The following is a 17,716-nucleotide window of genomic DNA, read 5'->3' on the forward strand; positions in this document are numbered from 1 at the left end:
AAAGACGAAGGTAGGTGGAGTACAAACAAATGTATTAGTATAGCGCTCAGGAATAGAAATAGAAAAAATCTTTTACGTTTCGAGCCTACGCTCTTCGACAGAAAGATACACAGAAGAAAACAAGGAGAGAAACAAGGAGAGAAAAAGTGCGTGTAGGAACTAACGATCTATCATGGCGTCCTGACGTCGGACAGTATATAGAGATATATATTACAGTTAGGTTGAAACAGGTGATACAGGAAAATGCAGCACTGACGACAAAACATTTATGGATTATATTTTAAAGCTTTGCAAAAACGACAGTTTGGGTTTAGCACACCAATTTGAACAGAATTATCATTTTTACAAGAATGGGATGGATCATATCCGAAAGCAACTCCAGGTGTTGCGAAGAAAGAATTGCCACGTGGTTTATTTCTGAGAGCTATTCTATTGGACCTGTGTGTAATCTGGCATGCTAAACACTGTTTTAATGATGCAGTATTTAGTGCTGCAGCAAGCCCTTGTTGATCTTGGTGAAGTCTCATCTCTCTTCTCTCTTGAGACTCCGTCTGATGTGCTGCTGACCTTGAGATGGTCTCGTCAAAATTCCCCTTTCCTAAATATAATATATTATAGTTCGGGACAATATCGATTATATCTTTGCGTGTGTATGTTACTGACTTCATTTGCTGAGTGTCTTGAGTTCTAATAAACTCGGAGTATTTTACCGTAATTTTCATTAGAGCGCAAAATTTTACATAGATCGTGTTTGAAAAGCTTATCTAGAATATAAACCAATGATTTCTAGTAATAGTCGTTGTAATCCATTAACTTTGAACAGAACCACTGCAGGTATTATGGTTGAGCACAGATGCTGTAGATCTTTGTATTCTGCGATAGAATTAATTCTTAAATATTTAGCAAACAGCTGACATTTTGTAAGCTACCTAATTCTGTTTGCATCTATATCGTTGTTAAATGGATTATTAACATTAGCTGAGGCAGCAAATAACTGGACTGAATGTCTTGCTATATATATAGTCATGATCCTGGGATTAAGTCAGTCTCTAATCTTTAGCAGACGCTGTAACAAGGATGTAGTCAGTTCAACAGGCTATACTTCTCATGACATGGAACAGATTGACAAAGATGCCTTCTGCGTGGAAAACGTATTTAAATGAGGGTTAACGTACGAGACAAGAATATTTACTTAAAAAATTTATTACATCCGTAAGGAAAAGAAAAATTATTAGTATTAATGATAATTCTTATCAAATGTAGGGGGAAAACTCTGGGGTTCTCAATATGTAAAAGGTGAGAAGGAGCATACAGTAGGAAATGTATCTGATTATATATCATACCCTGCAGCATATTCTCTGAATGGAGTGAAAAGAAATCTAAATCATTGATAATCTAAACATCATTCGTATTCTAGCAGTAGGCTTTTTTTGCTTTTAGTTGCCGTGAATATTCAGAAAAGAAACCAAAAATGTTAGAGTCGAATACTCATGCTATGATTAAATTATTCTTACATGCCAAAATTTTATTCAAATAATACTCTTTAGATAAACCAGCAAGATAAGTATTTTTCCTTCTTATGAATTACTATGCAAAATATGCCATATTCGACGCACTATACCATCAGTTCCTTAAAACATATCATTAACTTTCCATTTAATTTCTGTATTGGTCATTGACAAGATTAGAAATGACTGCACGCTCCAGCTGCACGGAATAATGTTTTATTTTTCTTCTTTTTTTCTGTTTTGTAATTAATCTTCTGTGAATATAATCTATATGCCATCTTAAAAGATTTTACTATCAGTTAATTCTTATATGATTAATTGACAGCTGTGAAAAAAACAAAAGAAACAACCCCGTCAGAATATACCCTTATTTCATATTCCTAAATCACATCGATGTTTCAAAAATATGTTTTTATTTAATTATATAACAAGGATCGGTTAGAAGACATTGCTAAAGTAGAGTTCGATCTAACTGCAGAATTTACTTTAAACTTTGATAATATTCGGTAGCGTTAATGTAACAGGGACAAGGAAGAAATGAATATACCGGCTCTTCTTTGCTACGATGTTTCGTAGTATTTTACATAATGAGAATTTTCCTAACACACTATTCGACTCTACCCTGTTTCTTTTAATGAAAGAGAAATTGAGAGTGGTTTCCTTTGACATCACAACACTACGACTCGATTCTAGAAGAATGCGAGGAAAAGCCTCGACTCCAAGGGGCTTCATTTACTGACCATGGAAGGGTAAAAGGCATAAATAGTTTCGATGGAAGTTGAACACACAGAGCAAATCGCCAGAACAATAACCGTAAGACATTTGAGTTTTTCGACGCCCTTAAATAACCTGTCGATCGATTGTATTCAATTGAAATAACGATGTTACTGTTTGCTGTTTGTGGGTCTTTTCTCTCTCCTGTAAAGAAGAGATCACTAATGATGTACATGCAGTCTAAAAGTACAGTTTGTAATTCCCGAAAGAATATGTGCATGTATTTTAAAGTTATTTTTTAATACTTTTTTCAACAATATTCCAGTTCACGAATTCCAGCAGAGTTACTAAAGTGCAATTCTTTGCTTTGTCTGTTTCCATGTATGGATCTCTATAATTCGATAGACTCTGAAACGGATTAAATAGTTTTGCAGACATCATTAATTTATCGTTATATGTAGTGGTAGCCATAGAATTTTACTTTCATGTAGAAAACTATACAAATATCTATACAAGAAAAATATGATTGCTAAATCCCAGTCGACTGATAAACAGAAGTCAAATGTAATAATTACATTTCTGCTTTAATGCTAAAGTATCTTAACGCCATTGTATTTTATTATGATAACACAAACACACATACACACTCATACACACATATATATATATACATGAATACATACATAAATATATATATATGCGTTATGCGTGTGTGTGTGTGTGTATACATAAATATATAATGAAAACCCGGTCTCGCGCCATTTCCGCTCTACCGGTCATTCATTACAACACGTGTCTGTGTTCGGATTGTCCTTGCACAGGGGTCATCCTAATTCCCGTCTTCGCCGTGAACAGCAACTAATCTTCTCTCTTCGCTTCTTTGCACTATGGGCTAAACTCTCTTCCTCTCTTCATCCATCTAACCGTCCTCCTCTCTCCTCTCTTCCTCTCACACCTACTTCCTCCCAACCACCTCTCCTCTCTTGTTCTGACGCGTATTTTCTCTCTTCGCTCCTTCACGCCTACCTACCTTCGCCCTTCAATGTCACCTCCACCCTCATTACCACCCCCGCCTCATCCCTACCACCACCCTCACCTTCACCCTAACCCATACCCCACCCTTGCTTCCTCCAATATCGCCTCCCTCCACACCCCCACACCCCCACACTCCAACACCACCCACACACTATCACACCACATCTTGCCACACCTCACCACACACCACCACATTACACACCACCACATCACACACCACCATACACCACAACAACCGGCACACACTAGCACTGACCACTTCCCAGCAGCCACACCAGCGCACACACTAGCACTGACATCATCCACACACCTACACATGCACTCATGCACACGTCAAGGTCACCATATGCAGACGCACGCGCACCTTCGTTTTGGGATCACCAGTACTTTATTATCTCACCTTCTTCCTAGCTCTCCTGTGTGACCCCTCTGTCCGGCATTCGCCATGATATATATATATATCCATACACACATGCAGACATACGTATGTGTGCGTGTGTTGTGCGTCTGCATGTGTTTATGTGTGTGTATGTGCCTCTGTGTGTGTGTGTGTGTATTCATGTGAGTAGGTTTGCGCTCGTGCGCATATACACACGCACATGTACATACACACACACACACACACTCAGCTATGTAAGTTTATTGATGACAAATCATTTACAAACAAGGAAACGCTAATCACCAGAAATTAACAATAACCATGATTGCACAGTAGACTAGGATTATCTCTAAGTGTATTTCTTAAATGGAATTATGCAGATAAGATCAAGATAGCGGAAAAATCTATGCTTTATCTTGTGTTTCAGGTGAAAGCTTAATTTTACGATACATAGAATTGTACTTATGTCGCGTCTCTCCTTCCCCTCCTTTTCCTTCTCCTCCTCCTTGTGAGAATAATATGGTTGTAGTGATTTATACATTTATGCGCTGTTAAAGTGCAGATATTACCAAGAATATTCTTTGTGGATTGTTCTCTGTGGTCTTGTGTTTAAAGAATCCTAGTAGACATTAGTATTTTTCAATTAAACCGATTTCATTACTTCAGTAGAATCTTTTTTTATATATCTCGGAAAGATGGAAAGCAAAGCTACCCACGGTGAGATTTGAACTTATAACGTAAAAGACCGAAACTAATAGCTTTAATCCTGCTAATCTACTGCTATATCATCCCTGATGGAAAGTAATTACTGACTAATTCATTATTGACCTCGGACTTACATTAATTAATAACAACATTTTAATACTAGTGATACTGTTTTATACTTGTAATATAAAAAAATAGGCTATTATACTGAGCAAAAGAGGTGGCCAAAAAGGCAGTAGTTCCAGTGTTTTACAATATTTTCTTCGATTGTTTACATTCTGAGTTCAAAATCTGCTATGGAAAACTTCGCTTTTCATCCCTCCAGCGTTGTATAATCAACTAGTAGTCAAGAGCTGGGACCAATCTATTCGATCAAATTATTAGCCTTGTACCTAAACCAGATATACTAATTTTTCCATGAAATCAGTGAGGTACGGTTGTTTACTTCTAGGGTACGTTTAATAGATATGAATGCTCGCAAACAACTTAGTCATCTAATATCTTAAGCAGAAAGAAAGTGTTTGAATTAACTCTTTAAGAAAAAATGTAAAGGAAAAAGAAAACAAATGTTACATGCTGCAGCGTCTTCAAAATGCTGAGCTTTGTCTACAAAACGCCCACTTGCCAGAACTGATAAGAGATCTTTTATGTGGTCGCCTGATTTGCTAGAAGTAATAAACAAATCCTCTTTACCACAAAATATAACATGCTGCATTAAAAGAGAAATTACATTGTGGAGAATGAAGTTTTGTTGATGTATTATGCTTGATGGAGAGATAGAGTGACCATAAAGTTGCCTTTGATCATAAGCCTATCCCACCAGGATGACCTTGGTATAAGCAGGAACAAGATTAGCTCAAACTCTCTGATTGCACTAGCATAAGAAAAGAAAAAAAAGAATATAGTCTGCACTTAATGACGTTTGAATGATTACGAATGAACTAAGACAAATATCCTCTCTACAATTACATAACACAGATTAATCTACTGGCCCATCAATTTCCGCCATCACATCAAGAAGAGTTAATAAAGGAGCCGACAGTGCGCTTCTCGTATGGTTCAACAACAACAAAATTTAGCTATAAACTAGTTTTGAAAATTCTTCTTTTCCTCTCGGAAAGTAGATGTAGAGGAAGAGTGGGAGGCTTATAGAGAGGCATTAATGAGATGTGTCCCTGAGAAATGTGGTACATGAGTGGTTGGAATGGGTGTGAGGAAAGGTAGTGAGTGGTAGAATGAGCAGGTAAGGGATGCGGTGACAGAGAAAGAAAAGTGCCTTTGAAGAGTGGTTGCAGAAAAGGGATGGAGAGGATTACGATTGCTACAGAGAAGTGAAAGGGAGAGTAAAGAGAGTGGTGAGGGTGGCGAAATGGGAACCGAATGAAAGGTTCAGGAAAATACTGAGTGAACATTTTGTAAGAAATAAAAAGATGTTTTGGAAAGAGGGTAAGAAAGGTGGTTGGAGGAAGGGAAGAAAGGATGAAGTATATAAATGGCAATTTGTTGAAAGAAAGTGAGCATGTACAAAGGAAATAGGCAGAGTATTCTAGTGAGCTATTAGGGATGGAGTATATTCTGGAGGCAAGATTAGTGGTTGTAAGAGGAAAGAGGAGAATGCCTGTTGTTGGGGGATGGAACTACTGTGCAATTGGAAGGGAGAAGGTGAAGGAATCCTTGCGGAAGATGGCAAACTGGAAGGCGCCAGGTATAGATGGGTGTACAGTGGAATGCTTAAAGACGGGAGGAGTGACAGTGATTGAATGGTCAGTGAGGCTTATGAACGTTTATTATATGACTGGAATAGTACCAGAGGACTGGTGCAGTGCCTGTATAGTGCAAGGGGAAAGGGGATAAATGTGAGAGTAGAAATTTTAGGGGATAAGTCTGTTGTGTGAGTAACTAAGGAGACTGGTGGTAGTGTTTCGAAAAGTGTATGAGAGGAGGAAACTGAAAGTGAATGTAGCTAAGAGTAAGGTGATAAGATGTTCGAGAGATGGCATGGCTTGTAAGATAGATGTGAGTATAAATAGTGAGATGTTAGAGAAGGAGAGTGTTTTTAAGTATTTGGAATCACATGTGACGGCGGATGGAGAGGGGAGAGGGTTGGCTGAGGAAGTGGGATATAGAGTGAGGGAGGAGAGTAAGATACTTGAAGTTGTGAAAGGTATGCTGACAGATAAAAAGTTGAGTATGAAAGCGAAAGGAGGTGTGTATGAAGGCGTGAGTGTACTGACAATGTTATATGGTGCAGAGAGTGAGGGCTGAGAGAAGCGGAAAGGAGACGACTAGATGTGTCTGAGATGAGATGTTTGAGGGCTAAGGTTGGTGTGACACGGATGGACAGGATGAGGAATGAGGAGGTTCGAAGGCGAGCAGGAATGAGAGAAAAACAAACAACCAAACTGGATAGACGAATGTTGAGGTGGTTTGGCCACATGGAGAGTATGAATGAGGAGCGGAAGGTAAGGAAGGTGATGAAGGTAGAAGTGGTAGGCAGCAGAACCAGAAGCAGACCTCGGTTTCTGTGGATGGATGGAGTGAGGAAAGCTTAGGTGGTTAGAGGTGTTGGAGTGAGAGAAGCAAGAGAGTTTATAAATGATGGGAAAGCTTGGAGAGTGTTTGTGGACGGATGAGTGAATTTGATGTTGCTCAAAGGGGTACGGAACGAGCATGATCCGATGGGAGTAAACCAGCATATGCTGTCGGGCCCGCTGCTGATATTGGCGGTTGCTTTCTATGCCTTGTCTCGAGCATAGAACGGGGCTCACCTCTTTGAGCTGGGAAATGAGTGGAATGCCTGGTGTGCGTCTTGTTGTGACTACCCGCTCCTAAAAATGATGGGGAATAAGCCTGGGTGTATAGAAAAAAAATTATTTCTCCCTCATTCTTTCTCTCTCTCTCCCTCTCTCCGCGCACACACACGGACGCACACAGAAACACACACATACATACACACATTTTTTTCAAATATGAAATAGAATTAACGCTAGTAACAAATATTATCAACCACATATACTTCCTGTCAGTATATACATGTGTGTGTGCGTGAGCGCATGTGTGTGTATGTTTGTATGTATGTTGCTCCAGCATGACCACAGCCGTATGGCTAAAACAAGTAAAAGAGTAACAGATATATACATATGTGTGTGAGTGTGTGTGTGTGTGTGTGTGTGTGTGGTGTGTGTGTGTGTGTGGTGTGTGTGTGTGTGAGTGAGTGTGTGTGTATTGTTGCGTCTGGGGAGAGTCATTCTCTTTTAGTATCTTATTATTTAACACACTCACCGGGAAAGTTTCCACTTATTTACTTATTTAATTTTCCTAAAATTTTCGTTGCCATCTTGCAAAAGTTTCATTAGTCGTTGTCTCTGAACAGACAGAGTCAACGCCTATTGAAATTGTTGAAAGACGCAACGAAAATTTTAGGAAAATTAAATAAGTAAATGAGTGGAAACTTTCCCGGTGAGTGTGTTAAATAACAAGACAAAAAAAGGGAATGACTCTCCCGAGACACAACAAATATGCTTTAACACACCTACACACATAAAGAATCTTGCAAACCAAATTCATAAACGATATATATATATATATATATATATATATATATATATATATATATACATGTGTGTGTGTGTGTGTGTGTGTGTGTGTATGTGTGTTTGTGTGTGTGTGTCAATGCATAATGTAGCATATTAGATATTCATGTATGACTTATATAGGATAGACACATTTGTAAAAGTACGCACATACGTATGCATGGTTACAAACACAAATCTCACACACAATCGCACACGCATAAACACAAACACCCACACTCATTGACACTAACATGTCCCCATGTCCGTACTCAGGACCTCGTATTCGTGTATTTAATGTCCATATGTTATGCTAATATTTTAAAACAATTTTTCTGACATGAAGGTGATGAGATGTTATTTGCTATAAATCCGACAATTACTTTCTGTCCATCTATCTATCTATCTATCTATCTATCTATTATCTATCTATCTATATCTATCTATCTATATATCTATCTATCTATCTATCTATCTATCTATCTATATCTATCTATCTATCTATCTATCTATATCTGTCTATCTATCTCTATCTATCTGTATATCTATCTATCTATCTATCTATCTATCTATCTATCTATCTATCTATCTATCTATCTATCTATCGATCTATCTATCTATATGTATCTATCCATCTATCTCTATCTATCTGTATCTATCTATCTATCTATTTCTATCTATATATCTATCTATATCTATCTATCTATCTGTGTATATCTGTCTATCTGTCTGTTTATCTCTCTGTCTATTTCTCTACTTTCCATCTATAACTACATGTTTGAAAAGAGATGCTATGTCCACCACGTATTAAAAAAATAGTACAATAAATCAGCAATTTGAAACCAATAAGTACATCTCAAAGATTATAGCGAAAATGTCTTGTAAAATATGTGAGTAAAGCTAAAATTATTGAATTCTACTATAAGACAATTTGACTACTTAGAATTCCATGAAAGAGATGCTCTGTGTATATAGATATTTCTGTCTTAAAGTTTATATCTAGGGACATGAAAATATATCTGTTTGTATTTATACATATCTGTTTATCAGTTTAGATGTAAAATTTATTAATAATGTATGTCTGGGCGTTTGCGTGTATGAGTGTGGAAACATTTGATAGTCTCGTAAAACCATAGAAATGCATCTGGAAAGTCTTGCATGGCCTTTGTTGGCAGAACAGAAATTCCTATACTGCAGACGCCAACAGAAGAATGAAAATCTTGCCTGCATCAACTGCATTTGAAGACACTGTCCACTAGTGTTCACGTGGTCTTTTTCACCTTTTTGACGGCATTTGGAGCTACTTCTTTTCAACTGCAAATCTCAGTTCTCTCATTTATTTTTTTTAATCCCTTGCCTAGTTCGACCCTTCACTATTTCTCAGAGGATATGATTTTGTAAGTTCGATTTTACAGAATTCATTTTTAATTATTGTACTCGCCCAACAAGACATCTATACTAGCAATCTTATCACTATAGCAAAGGCTATTTCTCAAACTCAACGTTCATTTTCATCTTATATTTTCTATGTTTAAAGTATCTCTCTCAAACCGACAATATATCATTATGTCTCCTTTAATAATAACCATCATACATTTTCTCTCAAAAGGTGAACCAGATGGTTTTCGTTATTGCTTTGCTAATGTCAGATCTATCTAAATATTTTCCCAGCAGACAGTGAAAATTTCCATCTTATTAACATGATTACGTGTGTGCAATGAAAGTGTAAAGAAAACAAAATTTTTGAAAGACAGGACAACAGAGATACAAACATGATCTATTTAGAGATAAACCGACATGTGTAAACCTTCGTTAATCCACAGAGGTAAAGAATGCTCGTTACATTTCTAATCCTTTTGTGTCACTCTACGTTGTCAAACAAATTACTTGTATCTGTTTCCCAATATCTTTTCTTGTCATATGTGATTAATGACTTAACTAATATAGTGCTGGGCGGAGAAAATTGCATGATCAAATACTCAGCTGAGATGTTTCGATCGAATTAAGACCAAAGTATTACAAAATCGATTTGAATTTGCTTACCACTTAAATATTCATACCAGCAGCATGTTGGCTTTAAAACGAATAGCAAGACTAGTGTATCTGACTAAAGGCCGTAGTTGTATTCAATTAATACAGGGATTAGCTTCTGAGTTTAGTCTCATGAGCGAGAATTTTGCTTTTTATTCCTACAGTATTAGCAATAATTTCTGTTAAAATAAACAGATCATTTGAATCTATCTAAACAATCGCCCTTATAGCTTATCAAAGGAAATCAGTTTCTGTAACAATGTGGAAAGCTTACAGGAATACATCAAGATGTAATTATTTAGATTATCGAGACAATGACTTTGTTTCGTATCACTGTTGAGAAATATTTATTTTGCATCAGAAACTGACATTATTCTTGAGAACTGGACGAAGGCTTTAATGTGTTAATTTCTCTCTTCTAAAATACAAAACCTTTGTGACTAATGGTTTGAAGTAACTAATATAATTTCAAATTTCCTTGAAAAGTACAAGCTGCCTCACATCAAAAAACTTTATATATATGTGTATATATATATATATATATGAAGCGTTCTTGAGCAACAGAACTAATCCGTATATTTTGGATTCCCAGCCTTACCACAAGATCTCTGTTTAGAGAAGTGTATATTCAACGAGATTCGACAACAGTTACTGATTGGTATTTATTATATCCACCCCTCCACAAAGAAGAATGGATAGCCTTGGCCATATTAGAATTAAAAACAGACATAACAAAATATCGTAAAGCTTTTTGTTTTCTTCCATGCTCGATTAATTCTGCCAACAGAGCGTCTATATAAATATTGGTTTCAAATTTTGACACAAGGCCAGCAATTTGTGAAGTAATTTGAGGTGGTGATGTCGATTACATCGACGCCAGTGTTCTTATGGTATTTATTTTATCGACCCCGAAAGGATAAAAGGCAAAGTCGACCTCGGTGAAATTTGAACTCATAACGTATATACGGGCGAAATGCCGCTAAGCATTTTGCCCGGCGTGCTAACGCTTTTACCAGATCACCGCCTTATCTACAACATAGATATGGCTAATTTGTTGTAGCAGTTTTGAAAAATACTGCAATTAAAGAGGTATTGCGTGCTAAGATGGATCCAAAAACTTTGTCATCTCTTTTCAAAACCGCTTTATGTAATAAATAATTTTACCACTAATCTTTTTACATACAGAGTTCAAATCCAGCCGAGGTCGACTTTGTCTTTCTTCTCTTTAGGGGTCGATAAAATAAGGTTATTGAATAAAAGACCAGCGAAGTGATGCGACAAATGTAATGGAGTAACACCCCACTTTAAAAATTGCTGGTTTTGTGTCAAGAGTAGAAACAATTATTTGTAAATGAAACTAACGCCTATTGTTGAGCTTTGTTTTTGATGTTTGATTTTGATCTTTCCAGTTTCAGCTCATGAGCTGTGGCCATGCTGGGGCACCGCCATGTTACTTGTAGTTATTGTGTCTTCGGGACTTATATTAGAGCAGATATTAAATAACCTCCAGCTTGACTGGCTAATCGGTTTCCTTTTTCTTCCGATAACCAATATGATATAAAAATCCATTGTTAATGACTGTTTCAAGTTCCATAAGGAAATATATATTTCTGGCGAGCTGCATCCACCACAAATTAGAGTTTAAATATTATCTAACATATCTTCATCGTTCAACCACCCATATCGATGACATAAGCACCAGTGATTCACCTATGGTAATTGCATCGGCCGTATTCTTCTTCGAATTGTAAACCAATCCTAAAGAAATTATTAGTTTTAACATTTTTGGCAATGATCATCTTTGTAGATGATGTACAATAATGTAGAATTGCCACATTATAACTATTGCTGCGGTTTCCAAATGTGTTGTCATTATGCTGACCGTGTTTTTCTTCCACTAATTTGCATTCATTTCGACTTCAATTAATAAAAAGCGTGGATTCTTTTCATTTTTGTATTTTTTTCATTTAAAGAACATCATTCTGCAGTTTAAAAACACGTATACGTTTCAGAAACGACGGGCAAAAGAAATATCTGTATATTGTTTAATGCTATATAAAAGAGACGTTTGTTTCAAATGTGTGTACGCAGTGAAGCGTCTAGCTTTTATGCAAAATAGAAGATTCTGTATAAAATGTCCATTTTTAAAGGACTTCCGTTAATTAAAATTTAGCTCTTGCAGCAAGCAACGAAAAAGTAATGTAAACATAACCACTTTACATTCAATCTTCCCGAACTTTCTTTCATTCTCTCCTTTTCACCCGTTATTTTTGTTTCTCTCTTTCACTATCATGCGTCTACTGACAATTGTTTGGTCTCCATTTTAAAATTTGGACATCGATTAAACAATTGCTACAAGGAAAGTACTCAAAATGGTTGAGAATCCTCAACAATTTTTGTTGGGGGTTCCTTATTTTCTTTATATAATCAATATTAATTTCAGTATAGAGGAAATTATTAACTTTCCGTGATTATGCTCCAAAGAAGAGAATCATGTTCTGTGTTTGTCTTAACGGTACGAAAAACATCCTTTGGGTGAATAATAAAGGCACGTGCTGGATTAAATACCTTGAGTATCAAGAACAACATTAAATGTCATTCATAGAAATTTATTCCAAAATTCATTACGTTCTTAATTAACATTTCTGCACAGATCAAACTATGATCTTGATCTATTCCCCGTTTATAATTTGAAATAAAATTAATCATAAATTTATGACAAAAGAGAGTTTTCCTTAAAATCTAACGAATTATAGAATTTAACTGCGAACACTTGTTTTATATTTTTGCTCTTGTTATAATGTAAACATAGGTGAAGGAAAAAAATAAATACATTTATACAACTCAAGATAAAATATTTCATCATGAGAGTCATGAATTCAAGTTATTTGGTTTTACAACTTTGCTACTGTACCGTGAATATTCGATGTCAGTCGGATTTAGTTAAGTAATTAATACACGGCAAACATAAACCATTGCACGCTTACATGTATCTAGGTTTGCATTATTTGAAAAAAACATGTTCGTGTAATCAAAAATGTCGTCCGCTCCTAAGCGTAATCATATATGCATACACACACACACACTTGAACATACCTCACACACACACTTGAACATACCACACACACACACACACACACACATATATACACACACACATACACACCACATACACACTCGTGCACACGTAACGAGAGTAAGTAATCATGTTAGTTGCTAAAACATTTGTAAACATTGTTTCTAGTACATACTTACGTACATACATGCATATATACATACATATATATATGCATTCTACATACATATACACACATACACACACATTCATACATATATACACACATACACACACATGCATACATATATACACACATACCTATATACACACATACCTATATACATACATAAATACATGCATACATACACAACCATGTACTGATTAACTCATAAATCTGGTTTTGCATTTTTGTACCTTTTTTTGTATATAAGAGAGAAGTTTAGCGTCGGCAGTTTGTCTCTGTCAATATCATTAAATCATGTACGATTTGTGAACGGTAGTTTTCAAGAAACCGAGAACTACAGTATGATATATTTCACAGATAGTGTATTCTCGATAAAGCGCATTTCACACATAATATATCTCATGGGGTAAACAACGATAGTACTATTAAATTGACGAGCAATTCTCACTCAGCTTACATTGCTTAATCTAATTCTTCTCCAAAAATGTTGCCAGACCATTATAATATCTATAAATTCATTATGAATTATTTTAGAGTTGTAAAAGTAGTACGTATACTTTAACAGCAGTAGATTTGAAGCCGCAAGGCATTGCAATTAGTAAAATACATTCTTATTTTCCATAGCCTGTAGAGATTTTTAAAATATCATTATAATGTTGTACTTCAGAATTCTTTTACCAACCAATAATAATGAAAGATTATTCCAGTAAATTAACAGATTTGTTTTTTATGAAATGTGTCGTATCATTTACGAGAAGAATACAGATTTAATTTAGAACCAAAATACACCATTTCTTAAGAGTCGTCTGAAATTAACACCAAGATTCTGTTACTCTTAGTAACAGCGGCTAAATTTCCTTCATCAGTTTCATCTAAAGAGAAAGGAACGACACGTTAGATTATGTAATTCTAGATACTCCTTAAAGGTGGGATGGTCACTGGTGGAATGTTTTTGATTATATGTTTACTTGACCCGAGGTAAAAGCAGCAACAGTGACAATACAGTGGTTGTTTATACATCGCATTTAATATTTTAATGTACTAAAATCAAAAGTATATATATTTGGCACCAGTAGTAAAGGATAATGGCAAGCTAAGTTATCACGCTGTAAATACTGAAAATAGATATTTTAATTCGAATAAGACTAACTAGTAAATAAGGATAGATTTAAACCACAGACCTATTTGTCAAATATTCAACAATTTATAGCCTAAAATCCCGGAATATTTACAAAGCAAAACCACAGATGGTAGCTCCGGTCGTAGACTCTAATGTAATACTTTAACATCTGAAACAACTTGAATTAAACTCATGTAAAAACATTATAGTTAGTCCATTGATAGTCAATTGCTATACGATCATTTCAAAGCTACCCGTCGTCTTTGAAATATCTATTAACAGATTAGTTATGTTACATAAGTAAATTATATGAAGCAGGAGGTTTCCAGACATAGTATTTGAAATACTATTCAGTTCTTCATGAGAGAATATCACCTCCTTTAATGAAATCACAATATTCTGTCAGCAAGTCTTTTAAATTTTATCTTTAGGCCACATCTCTCAGTTCACTGCTACAAATACAAATAAGTGTCTTTATTCAAGACGTCTGACAGTTCTCTTTATATGTATCTGACAAAGCTGAAGCTATTTGTGCTTCCATGCATAAAACTGTACTCTCGACTAAATTCCACAATTCTTCAATAGTGTCTGTAAGAATATTTAGTGGCCAAATAAACTAAAGGACTCTTTCATTTAGACATTTATTGGAACAGTTTCTTTTGAGTTTTATATTTTTTTCAAAAATGCAATATTTATAATTTTGAAGTCTTAGTTTCTTAGCTAGTTACATTCTGCGATTGTAGTTGAAACTGAAGCGGTTAGACTCGTGGAAGGGCCTTATTAGCCATTAAATGCCTCTACCCCGACACACAGCTATATGTTATAATAATTCCTTGCGTTACTTAGCCCGTTCATATGAGTAAATAAAAAGAGAGGGAAAGAAAGAGGAAGACAGAAAAATGGACAAGAGAAGCGTCCATGACGTGACGTAGAGGGAACATAATTGTAACGCTTCCACGGGATTGGAGAACAAGAGAAAGAAAAAGGAAAGAGAGAAAAAGAGGGAGAAGGAAAAGTGGGAGGGAGCAAATTAGGATAAGACGAGAATGAGGCAGAGAGATAGAGAGAGTGGGTGAGAGAGAAAGAGAAAGAGCGAGAGAAAAAAGACGGAGAGAGAAACGCCCATGACATGTGGTAGTGGGAAAGTAATATTTAATATGTGGTTAAAAAATAGTTGAAGGTAGTGATATACAGGTGAGTCAGGAATATAATTCAAGCAGAGAGGCGATGTTCTGATGGTGAGAGTAACGAAAGTCAGAGAGAGAGAGAGAGAGACAGACAGGAAGACAGATAGATATGGTGGTGGTGTTGTTAGCGATGGTGAGTGCATAGTGAACAGTATATTTTAAAAATTCAACTATGTTTTTTATATCCCCTATCACTTAACGCATGCGCATCCTAAACTTGCCATTCAGTGTAGAAAGAAACCAGTACCCCGTTTGTTTGTCTTACGTAATAACTATCATTAAATTACAAAGGCAGACATTCGATAAAGTGGGGCCGTTGTTGTCTGAACCTGTATTCGGCTATGTTCAGCTATATGTTGCATTCTCAAGGGCTCGCAAATTATCTCATATGAGAGTTAAAGTTATCAACAGTGACAAACAAGAGAAAAGAAAGGAAGAACTTACACGAAGAACATAGTCTGCAAGGAAGTATCGGTTTGAATGGCGTACGCAAATTGAAATGTGTGTTGGCTCTGAACCATCGGCTTGCCTTATAAGTTACCAACGATCTGGTTTTCAGAGTATGCCATACTGCATTTAATTTTTACCCGCGTAAAACTGTGACCCCCTATATTTTACATTACGCATTGTGCATTGTTTGTAAAGAATTAAAAGATTTGTATGGTACAACAATGCACTATAATACAGACAATGGGCTATATACCTGTTGTAATTTAATCATCCATAGTCTGATATGATCTTTCGGAATAAAACTCCATTTAAGAATATCTGAAGAAGGAATATTATTCCGAAATATCATATCAGACTATGAATGACTAAATCACAACAGGTGTATAGCCCATTGTCTGTATTATAGTGCATTGTTGTACCATTAAAAACTTTTTATTATTTACATATAAAATATATTTTTTTACTATAAATCTTTTCTTTCCTTGATATGAAATTGTAACCATATAAATTTTTAAAATGTAATTTTTTTCTGTTTATGGCAAAAATGGAAAAAAAATGTGAATATTTATTTTATGAGTGTTGTGAATTACGTCTATAAAATTGTGCATAAAATACATAAAGTATGTATATAAAGTGCATTAAGTAATCATCATAATTCCAATTTCTTTCACTTTTCAATGAATAGCAGATGAGCGACTATCTTTTTATACAGACACGACACAGGCTACACTTTCAGGGTTTTGGGATAAAGTTTTCAGGAATAACCTAATAGGTTTCCTATTAATTCCGGGAAATATTCACGGGTTCCGCTAGTTTATTTTATTCTTTAAAAATATCCTATACTTTGCAGCATGGAAGGTGTTTATAAGCCATTTAAGATACACACAAAACCGTTAGATTCACTTCAACATTTAAATTTAATTTGTCAAAATATTTTCGTCGCTTTGAGACCGCAGCCTGTTCACGAATTGTTTTCGTTCCAGCACACGATCTCACATCAAGTCACTCGCTATGCAAGTACATCTCCATAAATCCTATACTTTAAAATATCAAAATCATTTCACCGAACTTTTGCGACATTGTCAAAACTATAATTTCCACTGCATCTGATGAAAATCAGTAACTGTATTTAAACTATTATATTTTACTGCATTTAACGTTAAATCTTAAAATCAGTTACTGTATTCAGAGTATTATATTTTAAAATGTTCAATATAATCGGTGAATCAAGTAGTTTATTATTTTATGTTATTCGAAGGTCATGAAATCATTTGATGATATTTTTTCAAATAAATGATAGGTTTTTTTCAATATCTCTTTGCACTTGATTTATCGACATTCTTTTAGAAATGGTAATATTAATTCCGGTGTGATTTAAAATAAGACTATGAAGAAATGAACCTAAATATTTCTTAAAATCCGAAATCCTAAGAATGTGGTGATGGTATGAGTCGGCATGCCATACAGAAGAGAAAAATCTAGTGTTTCTAACTATTGCTCAGCAGTGAGTAGAAAAGAAGTTCTAAGAATCTGAACAGTTTAACTTTGCACTTCTCACATCAATAAAATTTACAGTATTCCAAGAAGTCTCCTTTTAAATATTAAATAACATTGGTATATTTGCCGCTCCATTTATTCTAATATGTTTTCATAAATAAAATAGATCTAAAAGCTGTCATATAAATTATATTGACGTATTTATAACTATAATTCTTTAAAATGTTTCAGGTATTTAAGTATTCACGTTTGACAGTCTCCATTAAACGTTCATCT

The 17,716-nt window shown here is 35.2% G+C and overlaps 1 protein-coding gene across 1 annotated transcript in view; it reads left to right on the top strand.

Moving 5' to 3' along the window:
• LOC115216255 (gonadotropin-releasing hormone receptor) overlaps positions 1–17,716 on the top strand; it is a 223,342-nt gene that overhangs the window by 74,994 nt on the left and 130,632 nt on the right. The gene's annotated exons all lie outside the window — the stretch shown is intronic.

Source organism: Octopus sinensis, linkage group LG10 (assembly GCF_006345805.1).
Source record: "Octopus sinensis linkage group LG10, ASM634580v1, whole genome shotgun sequence".
In the NCBI taxonomy this organism is placed as follows: domain Eukaryota; kingdom Metazoa; phylum Mollusca; class Cephalopoda; order Octopoda; family Octopodidae; genus Octopus; species Octopus sinensis.